General features: G+C 40.0%; 1 non-coding gene across 1 annotated transcript; it reads left to right on the top strand.

Annotated features, from left to right (window-relative positions):
- Positions 1-5,165: 5,165 nt before the first annotated feature.
- Positions 5,166-5,307, top strand: LOC116527631. The gene has a single exon (XR_004258632.1). It is a non-coding gene; the product is annotated as a U4 spliceosomal RNA (small nuclear RNA).
- Positions 5,308-13,097: the final 7,790 nt, after the last annotated feature.

The following is a 13,097-nucleotide window of genomic DNA, read 5'->3' on the forward strand; positions in this document are numbered from 1 at the left end:
GGGAGGGAGAGAAGGAGAGAAAATATACCATTTTGAGTTTGGTATCTCTATCACTAATTCTTTTGTTCATTCTCTGTTATGGCTTAAAAAAGATAAACAAATATTTTTCAATCTTTCAACTCCTAATTTGACATTGACACCCCCTCCTCCTCCCCAGAGGTGATCTTTCTCTGTCCACACTGTGCACCACCATTTAAATATTCAACCTCACCACATCTTTTGGGCCCTAGTCCTCCGATGTTGTCCTTGGTTTTCTCATTTTGTTGTTGATATGTTTTGTGTTGTTTTGTGTGCCCCTGTCTAAGCCGGTAGAAATGGGCCTGCGCCTGCGTTGGTGTGTACACTCCAGAACCCTATATTTACAGAGCAATTTGGGAAACTCCCTGGAGGAAGCAGAGGCAAGCTCCCCTTCCCAGGCCCTGCTGCTATCCTCCTCCACAGAGCAAAGCCACTTTCTTCCCTTAGGAGGTATCTGTGGATGCCTGTGCGCCATCACCTAACCCCTGAACACAGCAGCCTCCTCATCAGTCATTCTAACACTCCTCCAGTTTTCCACCTACTTCCACAACCTGAGTGTGTCAGCCAAAGCCTTTAGAGCCAGTTACTCAAAGGACTGTGGACCTTCAAGAACGGTACACTTGCATCAAATAAAAACCTTCAACAGCTGACCTGAAGCAATACACAGACACCACCCCTTTGTTTAGATTTGCCCCATGCCTAGTTCTAATCTTAGTGGCCCAGACTTTAAAGGAGATGCATTCACCATATCTACTAACGGAAGGTCATTCCTCTCATTGTTTGTTCTAAAACTATAACCTTTAAGTTTGGATACAGGGAAAGGGAAAGGAAAATGGCAATCTTTGGAGTAGTGTATTTCTAATCTTAATCAATATGCCATTTAACCCTTGGAGGAATATTTGTGTGAGTACAAGGTGACATGTAAAAATGCCTTGGTTTTGTGAAGGTTCAACTTTAAATCACTGTGAGTCAGTAGATAAAGAGAAATCTTTTCATTCCTAATGTAGGAAGCTACCCATTGGGGAAATAAGTGCTTTTAAATATTTAGTATTATGATTTAATCATACATTATATAATCATCTTTTTGATCAAGAAATTGCCATTCACATTTATTCAGATGTCAATCCCAGTCTTACTTTAAAGAAGTTTAAGGCATAGAAATAGCTATTATGACACCAATTATAAAGAAGAAAGTTTTACGCGAATACAATTTTCAGGTGTATGTGAGCTTTCATTTGAAAAAGGTTGATTCAGTTTTCTCCGCACGCCATGGACTTTGCAAAGTTTTTATTTTTCTCTGTATATTATCTCGTTTTTCCCTAGCAGCTTTGGGAAATAGTTATTAGCATCACCATTTTAGAAAAGAATTTTAAAAGTTATAACCTCCAGAAAAGCTGTCCAAGGCCACATGGCTAAGGAGGATTGGGGTTTGTCACACAGGGTGCTATGCTATGCTAAAAAATGCCTAAAGTGTTGGCTTATCTTTGCTCATTTGCCAACTGCGTTAAAGCAGGGTCTTGATAAATTTCCAATAGCATTGCCTACTTTCCTTCTTTCTTTTAGTATTTATTTATTTTCTTAAGTATCTGCAGAATAGGAAACTCCTCAAAGTCAGGCTAAAATCATAACTTTACAAGATTATTTTCTCCTTTTCTTTCTCTTTTGGTGAGATCTAGAATAAAAAATTTTCTTTCAAGTTATTGTTTTGCCTAACCTGAGTCAAAACATGATTCTTTTTTCTTAAAAATTTCATCACAAAAATTTTAGTTAGCTGGGATTTAAATACTACTTGGCACAATGACTAATCACTTTTTAAATCTTTTTTTTTTTATTATTATTATACTTGAAGTTCTGAGATCTTGCAGGATTGTTACATAAGTATACACATGCCATAGTGGTTTGCTGCCTCCATCCCCTGGTCGCCTACATTAGGTATTTCTCCCAATGTTATCCCTCCCCAATCTCCCCGGTCACCACCATCCCTCCCCTAGGTCCCCATCCCCCAACAGACCCCAGTGTGTGATGTTCCCCTCCCTGTGTCCATGTGTTCTCATTGTTCAACACCCACCTATGAGTGAGAACATGAGGTGTTTGGTTTTCTGTTCCTGTGTCAGCTTGCTGAGAATGATGGTTTCCAGATTCATCCACTTTTTAAAAAGCTTCATCTGCTTTGTCAGTTTAGTTCTGAATTCTGAAAGCCTGCTGTCATGATACACATAGAATACATGATACACATAGAATCGTTTTTGCAAAATTTACAATTGTTTGTTGTTTTTGCTCCCCTGATTTATTTATTGACTTAGTTTACCAATTATTTATCGTTAATATTTTATGAGAGATTTTATTCTGAAACACAGCTTTCTTCTCTCTGGTCCCATTTCTAATGAGTATTAATGATATAATATATATGCCATTTTAAGCCTGTTTTCTCACATGGTAAAGTGACATACTGACTTACATAGCTTCGTCTAAGAGGCCAGGATATCATAAGAGCTAATGAGTATGTATTTTTCATCTTATATTATCATAGGTAAAGGATGGAGACACAGATATGCATAGGACACAGTCCAGTACCTACTTTTTAATTGTAAATACGCTAACATTTTAGATAGAGAAATACACATCTAGACACATCATTATTAAGCAGTGTGGAATTCAGTCAGGACAGAGATAAGGAAGGAGCCTGGTATACATCGGGAAGGAGATGATGACTAAACTTAAGTCTGAAAGAATCATTGATAAGTGAAAGGAAGGAAGCTATGGTGATTGAATATTAGGTGTCAGCTTGATTGGATTGAAGGATGCCTAGATGGCTGGTGAAGTACTGTTTCCTGGGTGTGTCCATGGGGGTGTTGCCAGAGGAGACCGACATTTGAGTCAGTGGACTGGGAGAGGAAAACCCTCCCTCAGTGTGGGTGGGCACCATCTGTGCTGCACAGCTGGAACAAAGCAGGCAGAAGAAGGTGGGATGACCTTGCTGGCCGGGTTTTCTGGCTTTCATCTTTCTCCCATGCTGGATGCTTCCTTCTGCTCCTACTGCCCTTGGACAACAGACTCCAGGTTCTTCAGCCTTTGGATTCTTGGACTTACGCCAATGGTTTGCCCGGGGCTGTCGGACCTTCCACCACAGACTGAAAGCTGCACTGTGAGCTTCCTTGCTTTCGAGGGTTTTGCACTGGGACTGAGCCACTACTGCCTTCCTTCCTCTGAAGTGACAGGCAGCCTGTCATGGGACTTCACCTTGTGATCCTGTGAGCCAGTTCTCTCTAATAAGCTCCCTTTTATATATACATATATCCTATGAGTTCTGTCCCTCTAGAGAATGCGGACTAATGCAGAAATTCAGAGTTTCTAATCCCAGGCACAAGTAATAGAATGAGCAAGAAATAACATTCTGTGTGAAACTACAGGCTTCCGGCACGTAAAATATAACACAGTAACTGCAAATAAAGTTGTACAAATAATATCAGTAGTTTTCACTTAATTAGCACTTATTAGGTTCAGGGCTTTGGATTCATTCTATTTGCACAAAAATTATACAATGAAGGCACAGTTATTACATGGCCATTCAATTGAAGAAACAGGGAATATAGATAATTTCACACAGCTGTGAAATGTACTAAATATTAGAATACATCCAGCTAAATATTCTAATCATATCCAAACAGCCTGATACTTGATTAATTTTCTCAACCTGACTGTTGGTTACTACCAAGTGAAAGAGTATATATGTGTTTCAGCCCCACCCAGACCAACTAAGTCAGAAATCCTGGAAGTAGGACCTCAGCAACTGAAGGAGACTCCTTCAGTTGGAGTCTCTGTATGGAGATCCTTGGAGTCTCCATACAGTTTGGAGACTCCAAACTCCTCTGTATGGAGATCCTTGGTTAACATATTTAGACTCTGGGATGTTTTGTCAGAATAGCAGGATCATCAACGAAGAGAGTGAAATGCACAGATTGAGAGCATTTTTGTGAGAGCATTGTGGCTGTACTACAGAGAATAAATGGAAACAAGACAATATTTGAGGCAAGCCAAAGCGTGGTGCATTTATTCCCCTATGGAGGGAGAGTTGGTTAAGGAGGAAAATGGGGTAGGTGTACTGGCAGGGGAGTGAGTAGGATCAATTGGAGGAATGTCCTGGAGACTGGTAGGTGTGCTTTGACTGGTTTCAGAGTTGACTTCAGAACTCTCGCTGGGGTGGAAGGTGAATGGTTGGTTACATTTCTGTCCAAGACAAAGACACAGAAACAGAAGCAAATTCAGGAGGAAAGTGATGAGACCTTTGGTGTTTTTGTAAAGTTCGAGGCACCTACATGTGTTCAAATGGAGAAGCCTAGGATGTATCTGGTGACACGTTTTTACAAAGGGGGATAAGTTAAGCCTGAGAGTAATTATTTGACACTTATCATTGCAAAGATAAAGGATTGTACAAAGATAAAGGATTATTTGGGATCACCAAAGGAAAGGAGACGTATTTAGAAGAACAGTGAGGAAGTGAAACATCTTTATCTGTGCTGTTGCGCCTCCTCCTCCATCAAGAGCCAGATTCCTATGGTACAAATCTAATAACGATAAGTTGTTAGAAGTTTTCGGTACTCAGTCAATTGTTTAATATCTGTTAATGCGTAGACATTCTCAGCCATTCTAGTTTTTTAAGGTTATTCACTTTGTTAAGTGAAATTTGTGGAGTATCAAATGTTTAAAATTTTAAAACGATTTTACAATTTCTTCCTTTAGGCCGGTAGCAGTGGCTCATATCTGTAATCCCAACACTCTGGGAGGCCAAGGCAGGTGGATCACAAGGTCAGGATTTCAAGATCATCCCGGCCAACATGGTGAAACCCCATCTCTACTAAAAATACAAAAAATTAGCCAGGTATGGTGGCACATGCCTGTAGTCTCAGCTACTCAGGAAGCTGAGTCAGGAGAATTGCTAGAACCTCAGAGGCAGAGGCTGCAGTGAGCTGAGATCATGCACTTCAGCTTGGGTGACAGAGCAAGACTCTGTCTCAAACAAAACAAAACAAAACAAAATTTCTTCCTTTAAATATCCAATATACTAGATTAAGTCAGGCAGAAATTATTGTGGCCTTCCTCTTTATGCCCTAAAATATCCATTTCAACATTTTTTAAAAACTCATACAAGCTTCGCACAGTGGCAGTGTCATACACAATGAGGTTTATCTGAGGTGTGTGTCATTATTGCTTGAAAAATTTTCCCAATACTCTGTCATGATGATTTGAAATGTAGTCAACATTGGCAATATTTGACAGTCTCTATGGAGACAGAACATTAAAGAAAAAATAATAATAAAGTAACAAAAACCCACACAGGTACAATAAACCCCACACATGTGCAAGGTGCACATTCAGAAAAGAATGAAGGAAAACCAGGAGCGTGCACTGCAATAGATCCTAGTTTCAAGTAGAAACGATCAACAACAGACTCGCTGTGGGACTAAACAGTGTCCATTTCATTTTCAGCAAGGAGGACGTTTTTGTTCTTAGGAAGAGCAGCTTCAGGTAGGTAACGGGTGGGCATCAAAGTCCTGGGTGCTGCTGTCATCACAGTGACTCAAACCAAGAATACAGCTACAAACAGAAACTCAGGACAGGTGAAGACCTCAGTCCCATGCTGTTCAGATACCTGCAAAAGAAGCGGCACAGCCAGGCAGGGAATTGCTAAAACCCAGTCCATGACGGGAGAGAACTGAGTAGTAAAAACAATCTGAATATCATCAGTTTGGAAGCAACGTGAGTGGTCGCTAAAATTAGCTAATATGTGACTTGTATGTGAGGAGCATGAGTAGGAAGGCTACTTCATAGGAAGAGAATGGATTTAGTATCCCCCTAATATAGAAACTCTAGGTCGGACGCGGTGGCTCACGCCTGTAATCCCAGCACTTTGGGAGGCCCAAGCGGCCGGATCATGAGGTCAAGCGATCAAGACCATCCTGGCCAACATGGTGAAACCCCGTCTCTACTAAAAATAAAAAAATTAGCTGGGCATGGTGGCGCGCACCTGTAGTCCCAGCTACTCGGGAGGCTGAGGCGGGAGAATTGCTTGAACCCGGGAGGCGGAGTTTGCAGTGAGCCAAGATCATGCCATTGCACTCCAGCCTAGCTCCTGATGAGTGAGACTCTGTCTCAAAAAAAAAAAAAAGAAAAAAAAGAAAAAAAAAAGAAACTCTAGAAAAAGTTTGAATAGACATATTTGGTGAAAACAGCCAGGTTTCTTGTATCTCCAAATTCCGTGACAGCCAAAAATCTCTGCTCATCAAACAAATTTGCTTAGAATTGTAACTGCAATTTGTTGAACTTGATATAATTTTCTTAATGGGTCTTCAAATCCTACAATGATTTCATTAATTCTACATTTACTAATGTATTAAGGTTAATTTATAAATCATTTAATTTTTATTTTTAATAATATTTTTGTGTTATGTTTAGGAATGATTTGATAAGAGTTGCATTGTGAAATGCAATAATTAAGGTAATTTTACATATTATATGACAGGTTTGTCTTCCAGTGCCAAATAAACTGAAAATTAAAAAAGAAATTTTAGAATGTGTGCCTTTTAATTTGAAAATGTATACTTAAAAATCATTGAATTCGTTATGAGAAATTGAGATTCCTATATTTAGTAGTTTAATATACTCTGTTAGCTGGGATTATTATGTTACTTGGGATAAGTAAATTGGAATAGTTTTCTAATAAGACATTCGAACTGCTTAAGATGTGAATTACATATATGAAATTTTAAAAATGATTAAAATATTTAAATATATGGCTAGGCACATGGCTCACGTCTGTAATCCCAGCACTTTGGGAAGCCGAAGTGGGTGGATCACCTGATGTCAGGAGTTCGAGACCAGCCTGGCCAACATTGTGAAACCCTGTTTCTACTAAAAATACAAAAATTAGCCAGGCATAGTGGCACTATGCCTATAATTCCAACTACTCAGGAGGCTGAGGCAGGAGAATCTCTTGAACGCAGGAGGCAGAGGTGATAGTGAGTCGAGGGCATGCCGTTGTACTCCTGCCTGGGCAGAGTGAGGCTCTGTTTCAGAAAAACAAACAAAAATATAAACAAAACTATGCAATCACATTATTTAAACCCTTCTTAACATTTTTATATATAATGTGTATGTTTATCAATCATACACATTATATATATATTTGTAAACAGAATAATAAGACTTTTAAGTCAAAATCAAATGCTTAAATATAATTTGAATTCTGATTGCTTTACTTTAATGAAGTACTTTTAATGAACACACAGACTCAAATAGTTCCTTCTATGCACAAAAAAACTACCCTTAAAATGACCCAAACTCAACATTGACTATAAAATTTGTGAAGGGCAATGACACAAACAAATCCTGAGTTTGCTGGATGGGACTAAGTCATTGAGACAGACCTCTCCTCAGCTGCAACGTCAGAAGTAATCAGTGAAGGAGCTGAGACCATCAGGAGGGCTCTTAAAAGCACTGTCCTGGCGGGAAAGGAGTAAAGAAACACAATGTGTCTACTGCAAAAACATCAGTGTGTGTTAAGCCACCTGTGTTTGCTCAGAGGAGCAGCTTGTTAAATTTCTGAGTCAATTGTAAAGCATTAGCAGCATGATATGATCCATTGTGGGAGAATTTACACCAAAGATATTGACAAACACCACAAATCAAGGCTGTTCTTCCGCCCCTCTCAAGCTACTGGTGGAAAAACAAGCATCGGCACATGGCAGAATCGAGTTTCATACATTGTAAACATGTACATCTATAATACACACTTCATACGCTTTATTGATGCCATTCAAGAGTACACACCACATGCACTGCGGACACGCCTGTTCAGGGAAGGGTGCAGTGGTGGTAAGGGTCATTACACAGGGTGGTGGGAAGGGTTGGGTTACGGGGGCAGATCCCTCATCAATGTCTTGGTGCTGTCCTCCCAGTGGTGAGTCCTAGTTCTTTTGAGCCTGGATTAGTTCTCATGGGTGTGGATTAGTTCTCATGGGTGTGGACTAGCTCTCAGGAGAAAGAGTTGTTATAAAGCCAGGTGACCTGCTTCACCTTTGACCCTCTTCTGTACCAAGTTGCGAGGCGGCAAGAAAGCCCTCACCAGGGCCATGCCCTGGAATGACCAACCTACAGAACCATGAGCTAAATAACTTTTTTTTTTTAGCTTTAAAAAATAACATTTTTAACTTCTTATTGTGAAATAACTTTTGACACAGAGATGAGTTGTAAAGATAGTACAGAGAATTCCCATACACTCTTCACCCAGCTTCCACTGATGCTTACATCTTACATAATCACAGCACAATGACCAAATGTAGGAAATCGGCATTGTTACGATATTAACTGGAAAAATCCAAATAAATGTACTTTTAAAATAAATTACAGAGTCTCAGGTATCCTTTTGTAGCAAGGGCACAAAACAGACTAAGACAGTGATACAACTGAGGTTTGCACCCAGGGAATGGAACTTCAGACTTCCAACCTAATCACTGAGCTCTGCACACAATTACACACACATGCACAATAATGCACACAAAATAACACAGCATTATACAGTTCTCCACTCTGCACTGGTGGTTTACGACATACAGTAAATAAAAAATACCTCTGAGCATAGAAGCTTCGGCATCTCCCACCCTCTTATCCCATCTGTGAATGCCAAGTTCAGGGATATTAAATTGCTTTTGGTGCTGCATTTATCACCTAAATAAAAGAAAGACCTGATCTTCAAGAGTAATAGTCAATTGTCACTGAGATTTGTGGAGCATGGACTTGCTGTTTCTTTCCTATTAAAAGTTAAGCTGCTCCTTTCAACAAAGAATCGCAGGTAGTGGGGGCATTGTAACATGAGCATCTGAGAGTGAAATCACGCCACAGAAGTAGACGTGGGCTACTGCTTACTTCTTCAGCTCCAAATATAGGACAGCTGAAGCCAAAAGAAAACTCATGAGACTCAACACCGTGTTGTTTCTTGGGTCCTGTGGTTCTCGGCCAGTTGACTTCTCTCCATTTTTCACAGGCTTCTCATGTTTTTTATTTTTCATTTTTTTATAGCTATGTCTAGGGATTTTAGTTGTCCGTCTAGAGAAGAATAAAGTAAGTATTTCATCTTTCCAGAAGTGGAAGTTCAGTGTTATTTATCTGTTTATATTTACAATTGTATCTAAATCATCTCCAGAATGAGTTTGCCCAGAGAGTAATTATAGGTAGAGAAGAGGTTAATGAACTGAACCATGGAGCAAGTACCTTGTTTAGAACAGGTACTATTGGCTGAGGACAGTGGCTAATGCCTATAATCCCAGAACTTTGGGAGGCTGAGACAGGAGGATTACTTGAGCTCAGTAGTTCAAGACCAGCCTGAGAAAAATGATGAGACCCTGTCTCTACTAAAAATATAAAAATTAGCTGGGCATGGTGGCATGCACGTGTGGTCCCAGCTGCTTGGGAGGCTGAGGTGGGAGGATTGCTGAGCCAGGGAGGCTGCAGTGAGCCATGATCATGCTGCTGCACGCCAGCCTGGGTGACAGTCAGAACCTGTCTTAAAAAAAAAAAATAAAGGGAGTACCATTGTGATATGGTAACAACTTCTCTTTAAGAGGTATCAAGAGTGCTGGGCACCATTGGAAGCAAGATTTTTTGTTAATTGGTTGAGGGGGATTTTCCCTCTTTCTGAACTGAATAATCTCATCATGAGAAACTTAGTGTTTCTCTCTCCTGTTTCTTTGGGCAGTGTATCTGCCTATACTGGGAGTGTGGGGTTTCTGTAATGTTTCATCTCGTATAACAACATTACCAAGATGGTGTTTTTTTTATGCAGCAATCACAAGGCATTTCCCAATTAAGCCTGCAGTAAATGACAGAGAAACTCTACTCTAGGATGACTCCAGAAGGAGGCTCTTGTGGGTCAGAAAGCCAGCTGCACCCTGAGCTGCAGCCATTACTCCCTTCATTCCAAACACTAGCCAATGGCCGAGCTCACAACACCCTGCACCTGTGTCCTCAGCTGAGCCTGTAGGGGAGCCCAGCCAAGGAGATCAGGATCTCGGAAGGGCCGCAAAGTATAGGCACAGCCTCAAGGAAGTCGGGGCAGTACCGGGAGGAGAAGAGGCCTTCAAGTTCAAGGTGATCATGACATTCTGTAAGATCCTCCATGCTGTCAGGGAGAGCAGGCTCCAGCTCCTCCACCCCTTTCATTTTAGAGATGCAGAAACTGAGTGCCTGAGATGAACAACAAATTAACCAATGGAATGGAGTGTGTTTTCTACAAAGCATTCAGAATGATTTTCAAAAACAGTTCAGATCACGTTGCTCCTCTCCTCAAAGTCTTCCAGCTGCTTCCTAACTCCACCAGAAAAACATCCAAACACCCACAGGGCCCAATGTGAGCTGCACCTTCCCATCCTGCCTCCGTCTATCCACTTTCTCTGGCACTGTCTCTGTGCCAGCCATGGGGCTGTGTGTTCTGAGTGCAGCCAAGCTTGGCTCTGCTGCATGGTCTGTGCACTGGGTTCTGCCTCTCGATGGAAGGGAGGATTTGACCAGACTTTCCTGCAATTGTCTTTTGTGTCAACTAGAAGTCAATTTCATCATCCCTTTTTTTGAGATGCCTTCCATGAACCCTCAGTTAAACAAATAACTGCCATTACATTCTTATGTTCTTATTTTGTTTTTCTTTTTCCTTCATATTTTGTGTTTTTGTTTTGCTTTGCTTTGGTTAGGGATTTTTGTTTGTTTTTGTTTTTGCTTTTTTCTTGCTTCTGCAGCTGGAATAGAAGTTTTTAATGGAACTGATGTCTTTCTATTTGTTGCTGTTATTGGCACATATTGACCAAATATGTACATCATAAATATAGGTTGAGTAAATATCAAGAGGGCATCAAAAGCTGAGAACCAATATTGTCCCACCCCCAGTTCCCGGGTGAGAGTGAGCACAATACAGACCTCGCAGGAAGAAGGGCATGAACTGGAATCCCAGTGATACTCCAAGCTACTGTGAACTTGTTCCTATTTTTCTTTTCTTTTTAAAAAATAATTTCAAACATACAAAAAGTTACAATAGTAAAAAATAGGCATGAGTAAGCTTCACCCAAATTACTTAAATCCCATTTGCCTTATCATCTTTTCTCTTTCTAATATGGATGCCCTCTGTATGTATTGGTTTTTTCCTCTGGGTCATTTGAGAGTAAATTGCAGAAATTATGCTTCATTGCCCCTAAATAACTTAACGCTTTTTTATTTAAGAAGGATATGCACTTTCTTGTATAGCCACACTACAACCATCAAAATAAAAAATTAACATTGATACAATACTTCTGCCTAATCAACGGACTCCATAACAACTCTGTCTGCAGTGCCTTCGGTGTGTTTTATAGCCAACACCGTCAATTAAGCAAAATAAACAAGTTTCTCTTCCTTCTTTCTTTTATTTGCATTAAGCACTGTATTTTTTTATTTACCCTTTTTAATTTTTAATTTTTTTATTTTCATAGGTTATTGGAGAACAAGCGGTGTTTGGTTACATGAGTGAGTTCTTCAGTGGTGATTTGTGAGATTTTGGTGCACCCATCAACTGAGCGGTGTGCACAGCACCCAATTTATGGTCTTTTATCTCTCACCCCCTTCCCATTGCCACCCTTTTCCCCCGAGTCTCCACAGTTCATTGTGTCCTTCTAATGCCTCTGCATCCTCATAGCTTAGCTCCCACATATGAGTAGAACATCCAATGATTGGTGTTCCATTCCTGAGTTACTTCACTTAGAATAGTAGCTTTCAGTCTCATCCAGGTTGCTACAAATGCCATTAATGTGCAGCCACCAGGATGAGGATTTGCATTTTCATGGCTGAGTAGTATTCCATTGCATATGTATATACCAAAGTTTCTTTATCCATGTGTTGATTGATGGGCATTTAGGTTGGTTCCACGTTTTGCAATTGTGAATTGTGCTGCTATAAACATGCACCTTTCTTTTCTGGTCCCGGATCAGTCAAATTCATGCATCACCTTTTGTCATCATGTCCCTTTAGTTTTTGTAAATAAGTCCTTTCTGTATTTCTTGACCTTGATACATTTAAAAACATAGGGCCAATACTTTGCAGAATATCCCTTCATTTGGATTTTTCTGATGTTATCTTATAATTAAATTTAGTTTTCCCCATATTTTCAGAAATGGAAAATAGGGTTGTGTTCTTCTCAATGTAGCACACAGCATGAGAAGTCATGACGGCTCATTCCATAATAGCAATGACAACTTTAATCAGCTCTCCCATCATGGGAGTCAATCATTTTTATCCCCTGCATAGAATTGCTGCCTCCCAAGTTTCTCCATTGAGTGGATAATTAAGGAAATATTTTTTACTCATTAAGGAATTAGTAATTAACAAGTATCCTATAAGAAGATAATTCTAAATTACATAAATATCCTATTTCTCATCAAACATTCACCTACTAATTTTAACATATATTGATGATTCCAGTCTTCATCAATTATTACTTTGTCAGCCAAATGGTTATTTTCCCAATTCCATCAGTAATCTTTCTACATTTACCTGTTAGCATTCCACTATTAAAAAGCTTTATTTTCTCCCTATTTATTTATTAATTCCTCATTTATAGCAGAATTCCTGCTTATTCAAAAAGTTATATACCATTACCGGCTGGGCGCAGTGGCTCATGACCGTAATCCCAGCACTTTGGGAGGTGAAGGTAGGCAGATCACCTGAGATCCGGAGCTCAAGATCAGCCTGGCCAAGATGGTGAAACCCCATCTCTACTAAAATACACCTTCTGTTGGTTTAGATTTCTTCTAGTATTTCCTTCCTTCCTTCCTCCCTCCCTCCCTCCCTTCGTTTCTTCTTTCCTTCCTTCCTTCCTTTTTTCCTTCCTTCCTCTTTCTTTCTTTCTTTTTTTTCTTTCTACTTCCTTCCTTCCTCTTTCTTTCTTTCTCTCTCTCTTTCTTTTTCTTTCTTTCTTTCTTTCTTTTCTTTTTCTCTCTTTCTCTCTCTGTCCGCTTCCTTCCTTCTCTCCCTCCCTCCCTCCTCCCTCCCTCCCTCTCTCCCTC

The sequence above is a fragment of the Sapajus apella genome, unplaced genomic scaffold, assembly GCF_009761245.1.
Source record: "Sapajus apella isolate SASKATOON/1434 unplaced genomic scaffold, GSC_monkey_1.0 scaffold2, whole genome shotgun sequence".
Classification (NCBI taxonomy): Eukaryota; Metazoa; Chordata; class Mammalia; order Primates; family Cebidae; genus Sapajus; species Sapajus apella.